General features: G+C 33.7%; 1 protein-coding gene across 3 annotated transcripts in view; it reads left to right on the forward strand.

Moving 5' to 3' along the window:
• The window catches only part of LOC118189593 (uncharacterized), a 475,680-nt gene that overhangs the window by 50,605 nt on the left and 404,305 nt on the right, over nt 1-20,770 (forward strand). Inside the window, exon 1 of one of the 3 annotated variants that reach the window (XM_085825886.1) lies at nt 7,365-7,585. The exons of the other annotated variants lie outside the window; for them this stretch is intronic. The gene's annotated coding sequence lies outside the window, so the exon portion shown is untranslated. Of the gene's footprint in view, nt 1-7,364; nt 7,586-20,770 lie in introns of those variants that run through there. 3 annotated transcript variants of the gene reach the window in all.

Below are 20,770 nucleotides of genomic sequence, written 5' to 3' on the forward strand. Positions count from 1 at the left end.
AATGTATCGTCTCCTTTTAGTTCAGCATCTAGATCAGCTGAGTATGGAGGATACTTGTTCCGACAGTAAGTACTCTTTCGCTGCTTGTAGGAGGAAAGCCTCTTCCAGCGTTGTTGTGATGCGATGTATTCTGGAATAATGAATTTCTCTAACTTCATTTGCATACCTTACACATTATAATTGAAATTCATGATAACATTGAAGTTTCATCATCGAGGGAAGCACCGTATTTGTTTTAAAGAATACATTTTTTTTTCAAACGCATCGGATATGTAAGTAAATTTTTAATTTATTTTAAAGTAATTTTTCTAATTGCTAATTTGTCAATCTTTTGAATTATAGACATCGCACAAACACAATTTGAAACATGTCCGAAAACGAGGGCGCGGTTTTCTTAATGGTTTCTTTCCTTTCGTATATTTACCAGCTGGGTGGTTCACTGCATTTAATTTCAGTTTCAGTTTTTGGATACCATTTATTTTTTGTTTTTCATTTATTTGCTTGCTGCTTTACGGTTTTTATCTGATATTAAAATGAAACTGGGGTGTGAAGAGTATTAACATACCCCATTGACAAAGACCCGAATTTCAGAACATAGGTTTAAAGAATGAGACAAAAGAACATTAATCGAAAAGGTGAGAACTAAAAATATATCTCGATATGTAAAAAGCAAAACGCGTGGGAAAATCCCCCAAACGTTCGAAAATCACGGCAACAGAATACTAGATCATTCTTTCAGGCGAAACATTGCCGGTCGTTTGGTGAGGGGATATGGGGGTAGGACGCCGAAAATTGCAGCTGTGGTCGCTCATGGGGAAATAATTTCGATCGGTCGGCCAGACGACTTTCTGACCGCTCTCTTAATAATAACAGAATGGAGTCTATTACTAGACAATTACGGAACACAACACCTGCTTGTGACACAGTGAATAGGATCGCAGACATTCTCGTAATCGAATTCTGCCGAGAATCACGCTGTTACGAAATTTCCCCGTTAAGCAGAAAAGAAAACAATAGCCTTGCTGCCCATATTGTGTTTTTCTAGATGTTCTCTCACTTTCGCTAAAATTATCTGACGACAAGGGCTGTCGGTTGCAGCCGTGGTTACAGCGATAGATGGTTTGCGATACTGGATAAAAAAGAACATATAATTTTTTAATTTAGCAATCCATAAGCTATGTTATGTACAAGATGGGCCAGAAAATCTAAGATGAGTTATTATAGTGAAAGTTTTCGGAGTACAATTTTAAATTATTTACAGGAAAAGTTAATTATGCCATTAAATTTTGTTCGCTTTTATAGCATGGAAAAATATTACGTTGTTTTTACTTGAAACTAAAAACTATTTTCTCCGCTTATTATTCTTTTGTTCATTAATTTGTGGTAAAAAAGTTTTATAAAAAGATGCACCAAATTTGCAAGACTATTTAGAAAAATGCATCGGTCTGTTAATATACAACATAATAATTGCAGAAGAGTATTTGATTAATATGACAAGAAAACCAGCTGTTAATGAAGGAAAAATTTCTTTTCATGTTATCGCTGTTAGGAAGAATGCTTGTGTTTGTCGTTGGCATCAATGGTCACTTTAAGACTTATTCGATTAACACTACTGCAGCTCAGTTAAATACATTTCCAAGGAACTTTAACCAGGGCTTTACCTCGTCCGTCGCCTAGTATGGACTGATAGTTTAGAATAAGTACTTCAAGCACATTTCTCCCACCCCAAAACCATGACTTATAACTATGGAAACGACTGTTGTGAAAAAATGGTCAAATCCTCTAATTTGTTAAAATTCCCCAATTCTGTCTATGGAGGGATGACGACACATGTTACAACCAAAAAATGAGAGAAGGTTCGCTACGACCTTGAAGTGCCAATTTTAAAGCAAGAGACTATAAAATAGCGGAGGAAGACTAATAGATTTTATGTGCAGTACAACTCCAATTATACGAACTCTGACTATTCGAATTTCTGGTTATTCGAATCGCTTTCAGAATCTTCACTACTTGAAAACGAAGATGGAAGTTTTTCAATCAAACAAAAATTTAGAATATTTCGTTTTCTATTTTTTTGAAGTGGTTTTTCGGAAACGTTGTACGGGAAACCCGATTTCGGGTCCGATTCCTAGTGAAAAAGCTAAGATCTTAGCTCAGAAGCTTCGTTGCTCATCCTTTAAAGCAAGTAAAGACTGGCTAAGAAATTTTTAGCTTAATTTAATCGAGATATTCAGCAATCAATGTCTTTCAGCACTTGTAAGTACTATACAGTACGCTATATAACATGTACATAAAAGCTCTGCCTTTTCATTTTAATTAACTAAATTAAATTATTAATTTTCTCCCGTTTTCAACATAAAGTACATACCGTAAATAATTAAAGTGTACGTAGACCCTTTCTTTAGAAAAAAAAATGCAATTATCCATATTTCTTCCTTCTTGTGAAACCTTTATATCTGTCATAATACTACCAGATATTGTCTTACCAAGTGACGCTGCAACAATGTATGTGGATGCCATTTGCCTGTTATAGCAAAGTATGGCAAAGGTCTCGAGACAACTGTTTGGCTTGTTTGGAATTACTTCTGAAATTCAGAAAAATATCGAATGATTAAAGCCAAAGGAAAGAGCGATGTCTCTGATTGACTATCTTACTTCAATGTCCTCTGCATTATGCCAGTGTTCACTATCTGCCACTAGTCTCCTTTTAGTATGAGAAACAAAAATTTCATCACAGCTTAACCTACGAAAGTTATAAACGCTTTGTGCAAGCATTTGAATGAATCTCATTAAGCCCTTCAGTATAGTGGCGTCTTTAATGACTGCCTAATTAACATATATTCGGACAATCAATCATGACTGCCTGAAACAGGTTGTTGTCAAATGTCGATAAAAATATAGCTTTCGAAAATACGTGATGTGGACACCACATGAATTCCTTGTAGGACCTATTACATTATATACACTTTTTGCTTCACTTCATTTAAACTTATTTCCTCGAATTTCATTAGAGATATATTTCTCATTCAATCAATTCAGTTCTCATTTAATGAAAAGAAAAAATATTTAAAAATTGTATTTAGAAAAAAAAAAAAAAAAAAAAAAAAAAAAAAACTGAAACACTAAATACAGTTAAAAATAGTTAAAAAGAAAAAAAACAATTTTTACGATTAAAATTAGAGTTTCTAATAAAAGCAAGCAATTCGGCCAACGGACAGGAAGACCAAATTTTTGGTGCGCAGAAATGAAAGTTTAATTTGCGGCCCCACTGGGCAAAAAGACACTTAAGTTGGCTCAGCCGCTGATTGAATTCACTATTTTACTAAGAATTTCAAATATAAACAAAAAGCCACCACGTTAGGCCTAGAACTACTTAACTTTCAAATTGTAGATAATTCTACAACTATTGCATGCAGATTAACTAAAGGCCTAAAAAATTTAACTGGAACATAAAAACAACATAATTCAACCACTTTTAAAGCAAAATGTGCAAAATTTACCGATGTATAAGAATCAAACTACTGATCTCACTGAGTCGGGTAACAGGCTGGGAATATATGTTTTATACTACTGGTTGCAACGAAAACGAAAGGTGCACAACTATGTGTTATAACAGTGCCATATACAAAATTTCAACGTTCTATGGCTCCTCGTTTTTGAACTATGCGAGATACATATGTACGTACAGATGTCACGAAAATATCTAGTCTGAATCCATTTTAAATCCGTTTTGTAGAAAAAGAGTCCTTTATTGTGTCCATACAGCTGTCACATAAAAAACAAAATCATTCAAATGGATTTGAGAGAGATCAAAATGGCTATTTTCGTTGAAATGTGGTAGATAGTAAAATTGTTGTAAATGACTTCTTCAACATGCGTATTTTAAATGAATCATTCCCGATGCTTCTTGATCACAAGCGTATTTTATACCACCAGTACGCGTTACATAAAGAAGGATTTGAACATTAAGATTTCAGTTAAATAATGATGGAAAAATAAAAAAACTTACTTAAAAAATGATTAATTTAAACTACGCATAAGTGTTCAATTTATTACCTCTTTATAACGAAAATAACTAATTCTAAATTCTGAGTGAGTTTCACGTAATCGTAAATGCAAAGCGTATTAAGTACATAATTAGTGTATAAGCTCAAAAATGGAGTTCTTTCGGTTACTTTTTTATGAGTTCTTTTTTATAGCCACACTAATACATGTGAGGATATCACGTAATTAGGTACTTTATATGAGGACTCACATTTGAGGTAGTAAAGTTTCGTATTTTTGTTTTTTACTTTAAGCTAAAAACCTTGTTCATAACCATTATTATTTGTCTGAAATTATAAGATGCCGGATATATTAAATCCGAAATAAGAGTAGTTTCTATAAACATTTCAAAAAATAAATATATATATATATATATATAAAGGTTATTTTCTTTATTTGCCTTGTATTCCGATAAAAAAATATCTTATGTTACATTAATTTTGTTCCAGTTTTATACATAGTGGCCCTAAAACTAAGAAGGCAGAAAATAAACGACGGTAAAATGGTAAAGCACGCAATGGCTACCTGTCTGTATGAAGGTCTTCGTGGCCTAAAAACAAAAAGTTATTGCGAGCAGAACAAAAAAAGAACAAAATCTGGAGTAGCACTAATAATAACGATCACAGAAGTGTTACATTTTTGACATTCGCTATCTATTTTAAACTCCCAACCACGTAATTTAAAATACCTACCAATATGGGCTTAGTTTTACATTTTTGATAAAGTGTTTGGAGTTTGTTTGTAAATAGATTAATATAGAAATTTAATAAATTAATTTCCTGTTGCCTTTGTAGCTATCAGGTTTACTAAAATAATCAAATCTTCCTGCGGAAGTCGTTGTTAGGTATTTGGAAACCCTCAAATATCAACCGGGGTCAGTTAGGAAGGGTTAATATAAAAACATATGCAATTCGTCAGTAGCTAATTAATTAAATATTATTTCTCATTGTGATATACTTTAATAATAATAATTTTATGTTACGGCATACATCTTGACAATCGACTAAAGTCATTTAATGTAAGATTCGTGGCTGAAAGGCATCTAAACGAAAACGCAAAAATAATGTTTTTTTCAAAACAGCAGATCTGTTTATAGAGGAGGATAGAGGGAAAATTAAGTCGAGGCATTCCTGCAAGTAATTTTTCAGAAATACCTCGCCATCAAGGGAAAATTCGATTTAAAAAAATAAATAGTACCTTTTTACTTCCTTGTACGAAGTAAAAAGGAAGTATTGTAATCGCGAAAAGTTTCAGGCAGCATATTTCAACGAAAATATCCATTTTGACCGCTATCGAATGCAATTTAATGATGTTCTTGCGTGACATCTGTACATAAGGACAGAATAAAATATTCTTCTCCTCCAAAAAAATTATAAAACTGCTTTAAAATGAATTCTGAAGAGAATTTTTCGTGGTGTCTGTACGTACGTACGTATGTAGCTCGCATAACTCAAAAACGAGTTGCCTCAGAACGCTGAAATTTTGTATATAGGACTGCTATAACATGTAGATGTGTATCTCGTATTTTGGTTGCAATCGGCTGAACCAAACGTATAGAAATATATTTATATATATATCTACTCTGTTAACCGGCACAGTAATCTCAGTTTCTTTACTCTTATATGTATTTTGTGCATTTTGTAAATTGTGCATTTTTTGCTTTAAAAATGTTTGAATTAGGTTGTTCTTATTTCCCGGTTAAGGTTTTTATGCCTTTAGGAAAGCTGGAAGCAATGTTTGTAGAATTATCAACAATTTAAAAGCGGTTTAAATTAAGTGCGGTTAAGCTTAATTTTTAAATAACATGGCGGACATGTTTGTTTACATTTAAAAAAGCAGAATAGTAGATTTGTTACCAATCTAGAGAGACTAAGCTTCGCAACAACAAAGATAACGCCTTCATTTATTATTGCGAATTAAATCATACTTGATCCTTTCTGGAATTTGTTCGAGGAAATAAGTGTTTAAGATTTACTTCGTTATTTTTAGATATTTTTAGTTTTAATGTATTTTTGCCTTGTCGCTAAGTGAGAACTGAATTAATTGAATGAGAAATACTGAATCGTCTGTGAAAAACTGCTTTTGTTTTGATTGCTTAATTTCATTTATACATCTTTCCAGATTTATTATAGTGTTCGAATATAACACGTGGCAACGATTAGATAATTCTTCAAATGATATAAATTTTATGCATTCTGAGTTGTAATATGAACGAAATATAATGCTGCTAAGTGAACCTAGCGCCAGAGCGTCGCTATGGTAAACAAATATTGTGAATTTTAAAGAGTGCATTTATTCTACTGTGGTTTACGCGCTATTGACGAACTAGATTTAATTCAATCCAATAAGTTTAAATGAAATGCAAGAAAAATGCGTACAATTTAATATTCCGTACAAGGAAGTCATGTGGTGTACACATCAGATTTTTTTTTTCCTTTATTCTTAAAATTTTCTTCGCAGTCATGCCATATACAATTCAACAACGAAACTACGAAAATGAAATAGCAGTATATGTTTAGAATTCCCGATGGAGCGTTAAATGTATGTAGACATCCACCCTTTTTTTTTTTTTTTTTTTTTTTTTTTTCCCGCAGTTTTCCCTTTGTCCGTATCACCGTTCAGTTTTCTTACTGGTTTTCTTTTTTTTGCCTTTTTATTATTCATGTTTTCTGTGTTTACTTTATTTATTAAATATCACATTCTTAGCGTTTACGCCACATAAAATTCGATGCAAAAGCAAAATCACAAAATATCTAAAAACAGCGTGCTTTCAGATTTTCCGATAGACAGTCCCGCACGCTGGAGATAACAATGTTAATATTGCCACTGCTCGCTTTGAAATAAAAAATTCGTTAAAATTTTACAAAATGAGGCTGTGGGACATTGTTGTTTTTTCATAATGCGAGAAACATAAATATATTCCTGTAGATTCTTCATTGTTTAATTTCTTTAAATATATAACAGGGCGATCATATTAGGTGGCAACAATTTGAAAAGTGAAACAACGCATTTAAGTGATTCGACGCAAAATGCCGTTTCGAGATTACTATCCCATTCACTAACATCCCTTTTGCGCTAAATAATGAAATTTTAGAAAATGAAAAAGCTGTCTTTTAGAAGAAAAATGAGAGGCTCGGGAAAACAATACGCATTTTAGGGTAAACCCCAGTCACATGAACTACGGAATGAGTGAAAAACTTGGCGATTGTACTGGCGACGTTTTATTGCTCTCTTGGCGTTTCATCCGGGTAACTCATTGGAAGACCGCCAGTGTAGAGTTCTAAAGTCACTCCGAAAAAAATGACCTCAGTGAGTGAATGACTAAAAGACAGGTTATTAGAACACCTCGAACTGTTCATGGTTGCCATGGTTACGAGGATCGGATGTTACAGTAGAAGTTGATTTTTTTTTTTTTTTCTTTTTCACAAACAATTTATCATTCTTCACCCCTGGCGATCACTTGACTTCAACTAGCGATTTGCTTTTTTAAGGATTAGAATAATTTCGGGAAGTAAATTTCTTTGCGGATTTTTTAGAACAGGTAGGTGTGCGTGTTTATTATTAAATTGTGCGTTTGTTTATTATTAGTTTAAAATATTATTTAATAGTATTGCATCATATTCGGAGGTACGAAAATACACTAAAAGTAATTTCAGAGAATTCAATGTCTTTATCGTATGGAATTAATTTTTGCCAGATAATCTAAGTTTATTGTATTTAACATGAGCAAGCCATCTGTTATTTAAAACGATTCTGTTACATAAACATAAAATCTAAATTTAAATTTCTTCAGCAGACGAGTTCAAAAAGAAACAAATGGATGTACAGCATATATTTTCCCAGTGTAATAACAATGGGAAGGAAATTAAACATTCATAATTACTTTGCATTAGAAGTTTCAAATAACAATCTTTCATTGCTAAAATAGTACGCTTTGTGCCTGTAGTTTTGTTTTAACATTCGCATATTTATTAACTACATTCGCTGAAAATGCTACTGAAAATGCTACGTATTCGAATGCTACTAAAAATTATATTTAAAAAAAATGCTAATTAAGCCAAGAAATAAATAATAAGAACTTTTCATAAGACAAAAATGCGCATAATAATGAAGCACGTGATTTTTTTTAATGTTCCATTTAGTAGTAAAAGTTTTGTATTCTACCAAACGTTTCAATAGACTATTAAGCGAAGTTATTTAATTCAGGTTCCTTTTATTTTCTTCTTTCTACTTACTGGTAGTGTTAATTTCATTTCTTTGTTACATACCGATTGCCCTTTGAATTTATATAATTTAAAAAAAAAAAAAAAAAAAAATCTGAAAGGTTTCAGATGTTAACTGTCGACCGAAGGGGTTTGTTAAGATTTTCGCTCTCTCGCTGACCTCGCAACTGTTACACTCACTCCTTACTAACGAATTTTCTTTTTAGTCTAAAAGGGGCTTTGTCCATGGGGAACTATTGTTTTCGTTTTGCGATTTTCCGTCATCCGTTTCACTTTTCAAACTGTTGCCACCAAATATTAGAGTCTTGCATTATATTTGAAGAAATTAAATAATGAAAAACTTGCATAAATGTATGTATATTTCTCGCATTGGGATAAAACAACGGTACCTAGAGCCATCCAATTTTGAATGACGTAATCCTACTGCGTAATCTGGAAGCCTAAATTAGGAATTTGTTTTATTATGGATTTCATATTTTGTAAAACTCTGACGAATTTTTTATTAACAAACTCAAGGATTTCAAAGCGAGCCATGGCAACGTTGTAGAGAAAAAACATTTTTATCTCCAGCGCGCGAGACTGTGTATCTGAAATTCTGATGATATGCTCAATTTAAAGTTATTTTGCGATATTGCTGTTGAACTGAATTTTATGTTTTAAGTGCGAAGAACATAAACATAGATAAAAATATTTTATTCCGTACTGTGTTGCCACTGCTCGCTTAAGTTTATTAATCAAAAATTCGTTAAACTAAACTAAACCTGAGTGGCGCAACAGCCCTAGTGGGCCATGACCTACAGTACTTATCCGGACCGTGTGCCCCGGGGTACGTGAGCATATACCCTGCACAAGTGGCCAGCTTGTCGCAGGAGCCCCGGTGTTTAGTCACCAAGCGAACTTGGTACTCATTTTATCGACCTATTCAAAGAATGAAAGGTGAAATCAAACTTGCCCAGCCTGGGGATCGAACTCCGAACCTGTGGTGCGCCTGCGTGACGCGCTAGTCACTGCGCCACAGGAAAAATTCGTTAAAGTTTTAAAAATATGAAATAGATAATAAAAAAAATTCGAAACTCAAAATTTGAGCGTCCAGGTTTTTATGGTCGGGTAGAGGGCTACGTTATTCAAAATTGGAAGGCTCTGCATGCCGTTGTTTCTTCAGAATTCGATAAACATTCATACATTCATGGAAATGCTTCATTATTTAATTTCTTTAAACATAATACAAGGGGCTACTATATGGTTGCAGCAATTTGAAAAGTGATAGTGATTCAATGAAAAATGCTGTTTTGAGACTACTATCGCATTTGGGACTAACGTCATTTTTGTTCTAATAATGTTTTATGCAAATAAAATTATTTAAACTAGCAGAAACGTAATTAAAACTAATTAAACTCAATTTTAATGGATTGATTATTCTTCCGAATATTTGGGTTTTCCATATGAATAAGAAAATTCGTAAAAGTTTTAGCACAATTCTTTGGTCACATGCTCCAATCTAAATACGAGAAGCAATGTATAAAATATATCACATATATTAAAACATTCTGCATTTTGTGTGACAAGAAATAAATTTTTCGTTTTGCATTTCTATTGTAAAGATTAAAATTAATAAATATTAAATGCAGCAATAATTATATTAAGTGCAGCAATAAATGTGTGTAATTTAATAGGGTGTACAAAGAAGTCAGGTGGTGTCCACAGCATATATTTTTATATTTTTATCTTGTTTTTTTTTAAAAAAATTTGACACCTTTGTGCAAAACTCGAAAAATCGTTAGTTTACTTAGGAATTCAAAATTCACTAACCATATACTAAGTTGGGATGTTTCTTAAAATGTTTCATCTCACGTTTAAATGAAACAAATCGTGTCATTCTGTTTCTTAAAATATTTGCCTATCTAAAATTCTCTTGATTTGTTGAATTGACGTGTAAAATTGCAGAAGCATTTATACGTATAAAGAAAGATACATAACTGAATAAATGCATAATTTCGAAACAAAATATACACATAGTTTACAAATATAAATTTGTATCCTTATTAGAGATCTGTTATTTCAACTCTAAAATTGTTAGTGTAAATCCTTTAACAGGCGATGCATAACATCACAAAACTGTTGATGACACCTTGAGTCACGAAATCTCATTTATCCGTAAGGGTGGTTCTTAGCTCGTAAAGATATCCAGGAGGGGTTAATGAGCTGCAATCAATCTTCCAAAAGATTCCAAACATTCCCTAAAAGGGTGCCTGCGCGGAGAACTAGAAGGCTAATCCACCCTCTAAATTCCTGCACACCGCAGAACGTTGTCCACAATCTGATTGCATTCAGATCGAAGCATTGTTATCTATTAAGAGAAAATGGGAGTCCAACTGTTCCTTTGAAAGTTTGACATCTCTGTCTCAAAGGGCAGGTCACAGAAATTAACTCTCTTCAAGCCCTTAAGACCAGGGGTTCTCAACTGGTGGTACGAAAAAAAAAAAAAAAAGAGGTGGTACGCGAAGAAGCAAAGTTTTTTAAGTATTAAATTCAAAAATTAAAACCCCAACATCTTGATAAAGTTTTTTTCTCTAACACTCGTAAATTTATGCGATCTGAGCTTTGTTCAAGAGTGGTGATGGTAGTAGTACTTTGTAGTGGTGGTACTAAAGGTTTTCAATTTTTGTTTAGATGGTGCGTGGTGCGCGTTAATCAAAAGGCTGAGAACCGCTGCCTTAGACTAAGGGGCGATCATGTAAAATAATACTAATCCAAAATCATAGATCATCGTTTTTAAACAAGTTTAACAACCGAATTTTTAAAGGTCGTCATGCAGGTTTCTTCCTTCTTGTAGATTAAAAAAAAACCTAAGAGTTAGCAAATTTGTGACGAATGTAGAAACTATAGTGGCCCATTAATTTTAACTCCAAGTATAAATTTCTGCAAACGGAGAAAAAAAAAAAAATCTGAAATGTTTCAGATTTTAAATTACGTCCAAAGGGGTGTTTTTTTAACGTTTTGAGTGTTACCTTTATTTATTAAATATCATGTTCTTTGCACTTAAACCATAAAATTCAGTTCAAGAGCAATATCGCAAAATAATGTTAAATTAAGCATATCTTTAGAATTTCTGATATACACAGTCTCGCGAGCTGGAGATAAAAGTATTTTTTTTCTATATAACGTTGCCATTTCTCGCTTTTAAAGCATTGAGTTTGTAAATCAAAAATTCGTTAAAGTTTTACAAAATATAAAATCTATAATAAAACAAATTCCAAATTTGGGATTTCAGATGCCCATATTCGCAGTAGGATTTCGTCATTCAAAATTCGATGGCTCTATGTACCACTGTTTTATCACAATGCGAGAAATAGACAATCATTTATGCAGATTTTCCATTATTTAATTTCTTCAAATATAATGCAGGACTCTAACATTTTGTGGCAACAGTTTGAAAAGTGAACCGACGTTTATGAGTTTATGAGTCCGACGTTTATGAGTTTATGAGTTTATGAGTCCGACGCAAAATCGCAAAACGAAAACAATAGTCCTTCAGGAAAAAAAAAAAAAAAAAAAAAAAGATGAATGTGTTTGCTGTGAAAAGAGGTTAAAAAGACATGGTATATAAGTTGTTTGATATGAAAATAAATTTTTAACAAGTAATATAAAAAAAAATTAAAGTCAATTTCTTACTTAGGTCAACTGAAAAAAAAAAAATTATTTTAGTTACTTTTTAATAACATTTTTTCGTTTCTAATTTATGAAGCTGATAGTGGTCTATAATTTCTTATTCTATCCAATTCTTGTAATGCATCATTATTGCAAGGAACCTTTTCGAGCAGTCCAGTTTTTCAATTAATATTCCATTTGATTTCACACGACTCGAGGCGACATATGCTTGATTTGCCACGAAGAGTTTTCGTCTTAGATATATTACTGCATAATCTACAGTGCTATAGTGCTTACTGCATAATCTACAGTACTTCGCAACTTACTTTGCGAAGTAATGGGACATTGGATCCGCTTCATTCAACTCTATAAAACTGCAATTCTTTAATTTACTTTAAAAATCTTTAGAACTTTAACACTTCAGAGCTTTAACTATGTTTAGAACTTTAACATTTTAAAAATCTTTAGAACTCTGTCTTACTGTTGCCACTTATTTTTGTTAAATATTACAATCCCATTGATCACAGTCACGTACTATTATTTATAAGTTGTTATAAAATTAATTTCTACAGCACGTGAGAATCCTAATAAACGGTCATTATTTGCAAATCTTATAATATATATAAAAACAGCATATCTTTAGTTCCAGTAAAGCAGGAATCAATAAGTAGGAATTGACTTTAATATGTGAAAAAACCTGTATTAACATCGAGTGTCATCCACTACAAGTTTAAAAAATTGTATTTGAACTTGAGTGAATGAATAAGAAGTGTTTTATTAACTATTGAAAATTTGAACAAGATATAGGGAGAGTGTGAGCTAATAGTAGGAATTAAAACAAAGCTTACTAAAGACACTCTGAAAAAAAAAAAAAAAAAAAAAAGATGGCACAGTTTCCCCTATCTCCCGTTCTACAGGACCGATTGACGAAATTTAATTTTCTTTTTTCATGTCTCGAAAGCGCGACTTAGGATATGGTTTTGGTTTTGTTTATGTAACTGCGGCAAATCACTCGACGGCTAAGGGTAGGCATGCTTAGGCATACAGGACTTTCTAAGGAAAACTGGGTCGCATACACGTTACACATGGGGAAAACAAGGAAAACGCCCATGCAGCCGCCCCGTCCGCGGGATTCGAGCCTCGGACTGAACTACCAGTGTTCAGCGACTTTACCGCTCGGCCGCTGGTGGGCCCTACTTAAGATATGTATTAGATTTATATGCAGCATTGTTCTAACATAGGAATTTTTACACAAAATTTGATTTTTTCTGAAATGACATACGAGTTTTTTATCATATTTCAATTATAAGACTAAAATATGCCTTGTAAAATTTGGTGAGAAACTTACCGAGAAATTTAAAAATTTATCTTGGAGCACTCTTTCCAGGTAGCGTCGAAAAAATTCGCTTGGCAAAATTTTTAATTTACATAACTTATTTTCCTTTCTCTTTCGCTGTGCACTAGAGCAAGGAAAGGTGCATCGTTTATATTTTCAAATAATTTTAACAAGGTGCGTAAACCACATTTGGCGTTATTATTACTTATAACAAATATGCCCAATTTCAAAACCCGCCAGCACGTAAATTCGCGTATATTTTACAAAATTTTGAATAAAAAACTCTTAATTTTTTGCGGGTATACCTTGAAATACATCTACTTTAAGTTGAGGGGAAAAATTTGTTGAGTTATAATTTGAAGTTTTTTTCGAAATATTGATAAAATTTAACAAATACAAATTCAAAAATAAATCAGAGAGTATCTTCAAATTGTATTTAGACTGAACATAAATTTTGAACTGTGAAAGAAGGAATCAAGTAAGTTCAATAAAAAGAAAAAGATATTAATAAATATATACCAAATTCAATAAATATTGAGGAGCGGAAATTTTGAGACTAATGCTTTAAAACTACTCTTGCTATTTTTATAAAATATGGTACTTTAGTATAATTTGAGTCGTAGAATTAAAATATGAAAAAAATGTGTATGTCATTTCAGAAAAAGTCCGACTTTGTGTCAAAATTCCTATGTTAGAACAATGTTATATCCTAAGTCAAGCTTTCAAGACATGAAAAATGCTGTCAATCGGCCCAGTAGAATGGGAAAATTTTTTTTAGCACAAAGGGGCAATTTGTCCAGAAGGGCTATTAATTTTGTTTTGGCATTTTGCGTTAATTCACTATAAACGGAGAATCACTTTTTAAATTGTTGCCACCGAATATTAGAACCTTGTATTATATTTAAATACATTAAATAATGAAGAATCTGCATAAATGTGTACATGTGTTTCTCGCATTGTGACAAAAGAACGGTATCTAGAGCGATCCAATTTTGAACGTACGTTTTCTCCCGAATATGATCATCTGGAAGCCTGAATTTGGAAATTTTTTATTATCTATTTCATATTTTGTAAAGGATTTATGACTTTTGATTAAAGAACTCAATGATTTCAAAGCAAGCGATGGCAACACTGTACGAAAGAAGGAAAAAAAAAAAAAAAAAAAAAAAAAAAAAAAAAAAAAAAAAAAACACATTTTGATCTCCAGCGCGCGAGACTGCGTATCGGAAATTCTAAAGCTACGCTTTTCTAAAATTCCTTTTCTGATATTGCTCTTGAATATCGAATTTTATGGTTTAAGTGCGAAGAATATGATATTTAATAAATTAAGGTAATACACAAAACGTTAAAAAAAAGCCCCTTTGGGCGTAATATAAAATCTGAAAGCTTTCAGATTTTTTTTTCCTTTTCGTGCAGAGTCTACTTCAACTTCTAAAAGTGCGTACTAAAGAAACTTAGTATAAGTTGTTTGGTATAAAAGCAACTTCACAGAATCTGCGATATATTTTTAGTCTTGATATGGTTGCCTCAGTGACTGTAAAGAGATCTTACCCCTTTCTTTTAAAATAATTTAATGATCAACTTAAGATATCTTATGCCTTGAAAAACTATGGTTAGAAACCACTGATGGCCAAATGGATGAGATCGCAGAACAGCTCAACTCAGGTTCAAATTTGGACAAAAGACTGCTTAAAGCTTTTCTTGCTAATGATTTCAGGCTCCATGTTTAATGTAAGCACAGCGAAGGTGTCTAAAAAAAAATCTCTCAAGAAAGCACCGCTCGCCTTCAGCAGATAACCGTCTTTTTCTTTGCCGTATTGAATTAAACAAACAAACGAACTTGGCCAAGGCTTGATGATATCTAACAGTATTATAAAACTGCCGCCAGAATAGTGAAATTCTTCTAGATGTCTAATAAAGTCGTTTACTTCAAGGTCTTTCGATTGATCACTTTCTGTTCTTTCTACGGCTGTTTACTGTATTTCAATGTTAATGCATGTAAATCGACAAAAACATTTGCATCAGTTACAAAACAACCGTAATGGAAACAAAAGGCAAAACGCCCTCGACATTCTCAGATGAATTTTGAAGTTACGTGAACTCGGTTTACGTATTTTACAACATTTCGCTCTCTGAAATACAGCTCTTTTTTTGTCTAAATGTTATCAACGCAATCAATTTATGTTTTTACCGAGTTACGTAACATGCCTAAAACTGTGGTTTGGTATTTAATTTTGGGCAATACTTGGGTTACTAAAATATGGTCCTTTCTTTGAGCGAAAAGAAGGTAGCTTTTAACTTGCTTTTTGAATAACTCATTTAATGATTAGTCTAGACCAGCCGTTCTCAACCTTTTAACAGACGCGTACCATCTAAACAAATATTGAAAACCTTTAGTACCACCACTACAATGTACTACTACCACCACCACTCATGAACAAAGCTCAGATAGCATAATTTTACAGTGTTAGAGATAAAAAGTGATGTTGAGTGTGAGGTGTGTGTCATTATGTTGGGGAAAAGGTGTTGGGATTTTAATTTTTGAATTTAATAGTTAAAAATACGGTAAAATCCTAGTATACGGTGCAGCCTTGGCGCGATTTTGAAAATTATCGCCAACACCAAAAATGACCCAAACAACGTCTATGTACTATACACTATATACATACCCAAACAACGTCTATGTATATACTATACACTGTATACTAAGTATATACTATGTATAACTATATATATTCTTTGAATGACCCGTTTACTACTCATCGTATATATCCCGTTTTTATTGCTCATCATAAAGTGGCCAAATCCCGTGTGCACCGGATACTAGGATTAAACCAAAAATACTTTACTTCTTTGTGTACCACCGGTTGAGAACCCCTGGTCTTGACTCTTTTGTACTCTGTTGCAAAGCATGCATAATAAGAAGGCTGTTCATTGTCCTGGCGTGTTAGGTATGGAATTTGGAGGCCCGCCAGTGTCCGAGCGTCAAAGTCGCTAAATACTGGTAGTTTGGTCCGAAGGTTCGAATCCCGCGAACCTGATGGCTGCATGGGCGTTTTCGTAGTTTTCCCCTTGTTTAGCATGTATGCGAGCCAGTTTCCTTCAGAAAGACCTCCACGAAGGCATTCCTATCCTTAAGCAGATAGTCCTCGAGGCTTTGCCATAATCGCGTAACTTAAATATATCGAATTTTAGATTTGCAAAAATCAGCAATTAGTAGGTTAGAGTCAAGTCATGGATACTTTAGTGTTTCTGAATTTTACCTATCCCAGAGAAGATATAAATGCTTGTAAATGTATCGTGAGGTGAGGCATGGGGACACTCTAAATATGCGACGAGTTCAAAATCTTCTCGAGAGGTTGGTGGTAGCGGAGGAGGGGAGAGACCCTCGGACTTGTCCCTCCGAGGTGCTCCCTTTCAAAATTGGGGGCGGGAGTATTATTGTATTATCACCTGTATGGTGCCCAAGACTTGCCTTTTACCAGCGACATGTGCAATATGATGAATTTCGTAGGCATGCTGTGATATCAGACAAGCGAGATTAGTCACAGCAACAACTGTATTGAGAAGGTTTTTCTTTAATTATCACTCACATTAAAAAAAAATGATAGAACGAAAACAAGCCAGTAAAGCTAACTAAATAGCGAATTATATAAATAAACCTATACGTAAATAAAGATCCCAAAATAAAGTTTTTTTTTTTTTTAAAGGATTAGGAATTTGTTAAGAATGTTTGTCATATAAGTGTGTAGACTTCACGTTTAAGTTTCCAGCCTGGTATTTTATGTTAATTTTCTTTTCTATCGCTCTAATTTCCTTTTTCTTGTCAGAATATAAATGTATAGCTCTCATGATATTTATATGAGGTAGAAAAAAGACTCTTTGAAGGAAGGTTTCAGAGGGTAGAACCAGAGCGTGTTCTGCCTCCTTGAAGGCCACGTTGCTAATTTGATTCTCTCGAGAATAGTATTCTGCGGTATTGAGTTATTCTCGCCATTAGGCTTGTTAGTTGACCCTAGGTCAGAGCTAACTTAGGCGTTATTCCAATTGTGAAGCCGTTTGGCTAACTTACTTTCTTAGTCTGCCTTAGATTGAAGCCAGGAATGTGTCACATGTTAAACTTTTATGTAATATCTCCCTTTCTCGTAAAAAAATCAACTCGGTTTCTTTAATTCGTTCCAAAAGTATTAAAAATTCAGGAGATTTGGCAGTAAAAGGAATATATAATGCTCAATCATAGTTTTCGGAAACACATGTACACATGGTAAAAGTATTTTGCCCGGTTGTATTTTAGTTTTACCTAAGTTCACGCTGAAAGTAAGATTTAAACGCTGTTGGACGAATATCTTGCGAAATATAACGAATAATTACTTCACAAGTGTACCGTCAGCCTTTTTATTTCGAATTATTTTCCTTCTTAATTGCAACAAATAGCCTAAATTAAAGATATTCTTTTCTAAGCTAAATGTAGCAGCAATTGTGGGAAATTTGAAATTCCAAAACTTTACATTTTGGCAAGCGTAATTAGTAAAAACTTTATGGTGAATATAAAGGTTCTCAACAAAACTAATCATTAAATTTATGGAGCATACTGAGAAATCGAAATATCACAGTCTTTCAATACAAATCCGTTTTCTCTGAAATAATAATGAACCAATGTAATTTTTGCATTCCGACAGAGCCGTTTCTAGACCATTATCTGCCCGCGTACTTTCCTAGGATTGACGCCCCCAAATTTAAAAACAAATGCTCAATGATAAATAAAATTTTTATTTTATACTCACTAAGCATATATGACAAATTGTATAAAAAATACTTACCTATGACAAGTGCTTACATTGAATTTAATTAAGTTAAAAGTATTTAGTTGTGGTATCGCGAGAGTCCGGCCGCCCCTGATTTTCGCCGCCCGCGTACTTTTACGCCCTGCAGCCCAGCTAGAAACGGCTCTGTATGCATGTGAATTATAATGTGGGAATAATCATAGTGGGTGAAGAAGTATTGTGCTGCTGTTGTTGTCGTGTCTATGATGAAGACTATTCAAATATTGCGATGGGCGAAGATGATAGGTACAGGTAGAAGCTAGGCTAGCACCTCCGTAGTACCACAGATAACTGAGATGTTGCTGAACCTAGCTAACTGAAAAAACTTTCCACCCCAATCTTGAGCGAGAACACCCCGGGGGATGGTTCGAGGATCTTCCGCCCCATTTTTTTTAACATCAACCCCTTGAGGGGGGTTTCTGAGATCATTGTTTTCTGGTATTATTAGTGTACACAAATCATACTGAGAAGAGACTGTCCTTGAAAAGTTGAACAGCTGATGCTTCCAAAAGTCTTAAATGTATGAATAAATGTCCTTTCTAAGGTGGAGAGTGTAACAAGCAAGTCTTTATAGCTCCTGTCCATCAGCAATGCGTATAGAAAAATGAAACTGTTGGAACATAAAATTAAAAACAATTAAATAAATAAATTTTAGTAATATATGGAGATGCATAAGCATTAGATATGGAAAATATCCAGTTCAAGTCTTTGGATATGTATAAGAACGTCTCTGATTTGGCCCTAAGGTGTCTGTTCTTTATTGCGTATTTCTTAAATGGTATTAGATTGCTGTTAGGCTTAATCAGCGAAGATGACAGCAGTGGCAATCTTCAAAATGCTATCATCGTAGAGGTTCGGTCTCTTAAAACAAGATCTCAATTTTTAACAATTCAGCAAGGATGACTGGACGATCAAAAACGTGTACAGTTGTCAGTTTTATCACGGTTTGTGTAGGTTTTCCTATCCTCGCTGTCAATTTTCAATCTTCTCTAATGGCCTGTCCTATGCCTGACTATTGTTTTATTGTTTTTATTATAACTCTATCTCCATTGGCGTTATGGAGCTGGTGCTTTATCGGCATTGCATGTCCCTTCAATCTGTATTTGACCATGGTATTTGCATCTGAGAGGATGACTGTGTGATGAGACAATGACTAATGGAGGTTCTGAAGAGTTTCTGATTATCCCAGGCAATACTGCATTATTATTATTGTTGGGATTTCCAGCCTCTTTTACCAGTTTATCTGTGATATTGACAGGAGCTGGCAATCATTGAAGAATGCAGATCTTTTCTAACTTTTGAATCTCATTTAGACGAAAGTGGATCTAGTTGGAGTTCAAGAAGCATCCGTTTAGGAGCTTCCTGTTGGTGATCAAGGAGTCTTTGAGTCACAGAAGACAACGAATCCTTTTGCCTAATCGGAAATGGGAAGGGATCTATACATATCAAGTGCCTCCGCTATTGCCAGAAGCTCGCAAGTGAAGTTAGAGACTATGGCTCTAGGGCCAATGTTGTGTGGATAAGCAGTATTGTCTGGGATAGTCAGAAATATCCCAGAACGTCCATTAGTCATTGTCCCATCACATATGCTGCTCAGCATTTTAATTACCTGTATTCAAAGGCTTCCTTACCCCGGAATAAGTTCATGAACTGCAAGTTCCTATTGGACAGTTACTATATCCTTGGGTTTAGTTCAGGAACTTTTTGCACTCAAGTCTCTAAACGACTTTTAGACTCATTCTAAATGGAAGTACACTTTAGCTAAAAAGTAAATCAAGGAAGGATACTATCAGAATTAATTTCAAAAGTGAACTGGATGGCTGGATCAAACAAATTTATAACTGATAAAAATTTTTTATAAATTCGACTGATCCTTCCCTGATAGTCTTATAATCTGCAATGAATCTGATTTCAGCACTTCTGTTTACCTTAATCAGTTTCATATTTGCTTGCCTCCATATGCTAAGCGCGAACGGGCTGGCTGCATGGGCGTTTTCGTGGTTTTCCCCATGTGTAACGTGTATACGAGCCAGTTTCCCTTAGAAAGTCCTCCACGAAGGCATCTCTTCCCTTAGGCAGATAGCCCTCGAGGCTTTGCCATAATTACACAAACCAAACCATATGCTAAGTCAAGCTACTTGGCTAAACAAAAAATGTCTTTACCATTACATATTTCGCGCTCTCAAAGTTTGTTCCTCAGAATCTTTGCCTGCTAATGAACTCAGTTATTTGAGATTAGTTGCCACTGGCCGGTGCCGTTGATGAAAGCTTTAAAAATTGTTCATCTGGCCCTCAAAGTAGACATTCCGCTGTTAGAAATAGCATCAATAACCCTGTCGTGCTTCTATTTCATCTTTTTATCAGTTTCGAAATTGTACGGCTTCTCAAGTTCAATTTTCAAATTTATCAATAAAATTCCTTACTCAATTCTTAAAATTCCATTTCTGACTTCTTGGCGAAATTATTACATATCGTGTTAGTGTGGTTTGAGGTGTATCAGCTTCGTGAAAGTGTCTGATCAAGGAACACGAATCTTATGCACAAAAAGGCTAAATTAACAAGTCTTCGATAGTTAATAATTGTTGGAAATTTAATCACAATGACTTTGGGTCTGCAAACACTATCCAAAAACCTTCTTCCATCAGTGAATTTAAATGTTTTGAAGCTTTTCATATTCACACAGTTTCATCGTGTTT

The sequence above is a fragment of the Stegodyphus dumicola genome, chromosome 10 (assembly GCF_044657685.1).
Source record: "Stegodyphus dumicola isolate Sdum_Otavi_A_Nest chromosome 10, ASM4465768v1".
NCBI lineage: Eukaryota > Metazoa > Arthropoda > Arachnida > Araneae > Eresidae > Stegodyphus > Stegodyphus dumicola.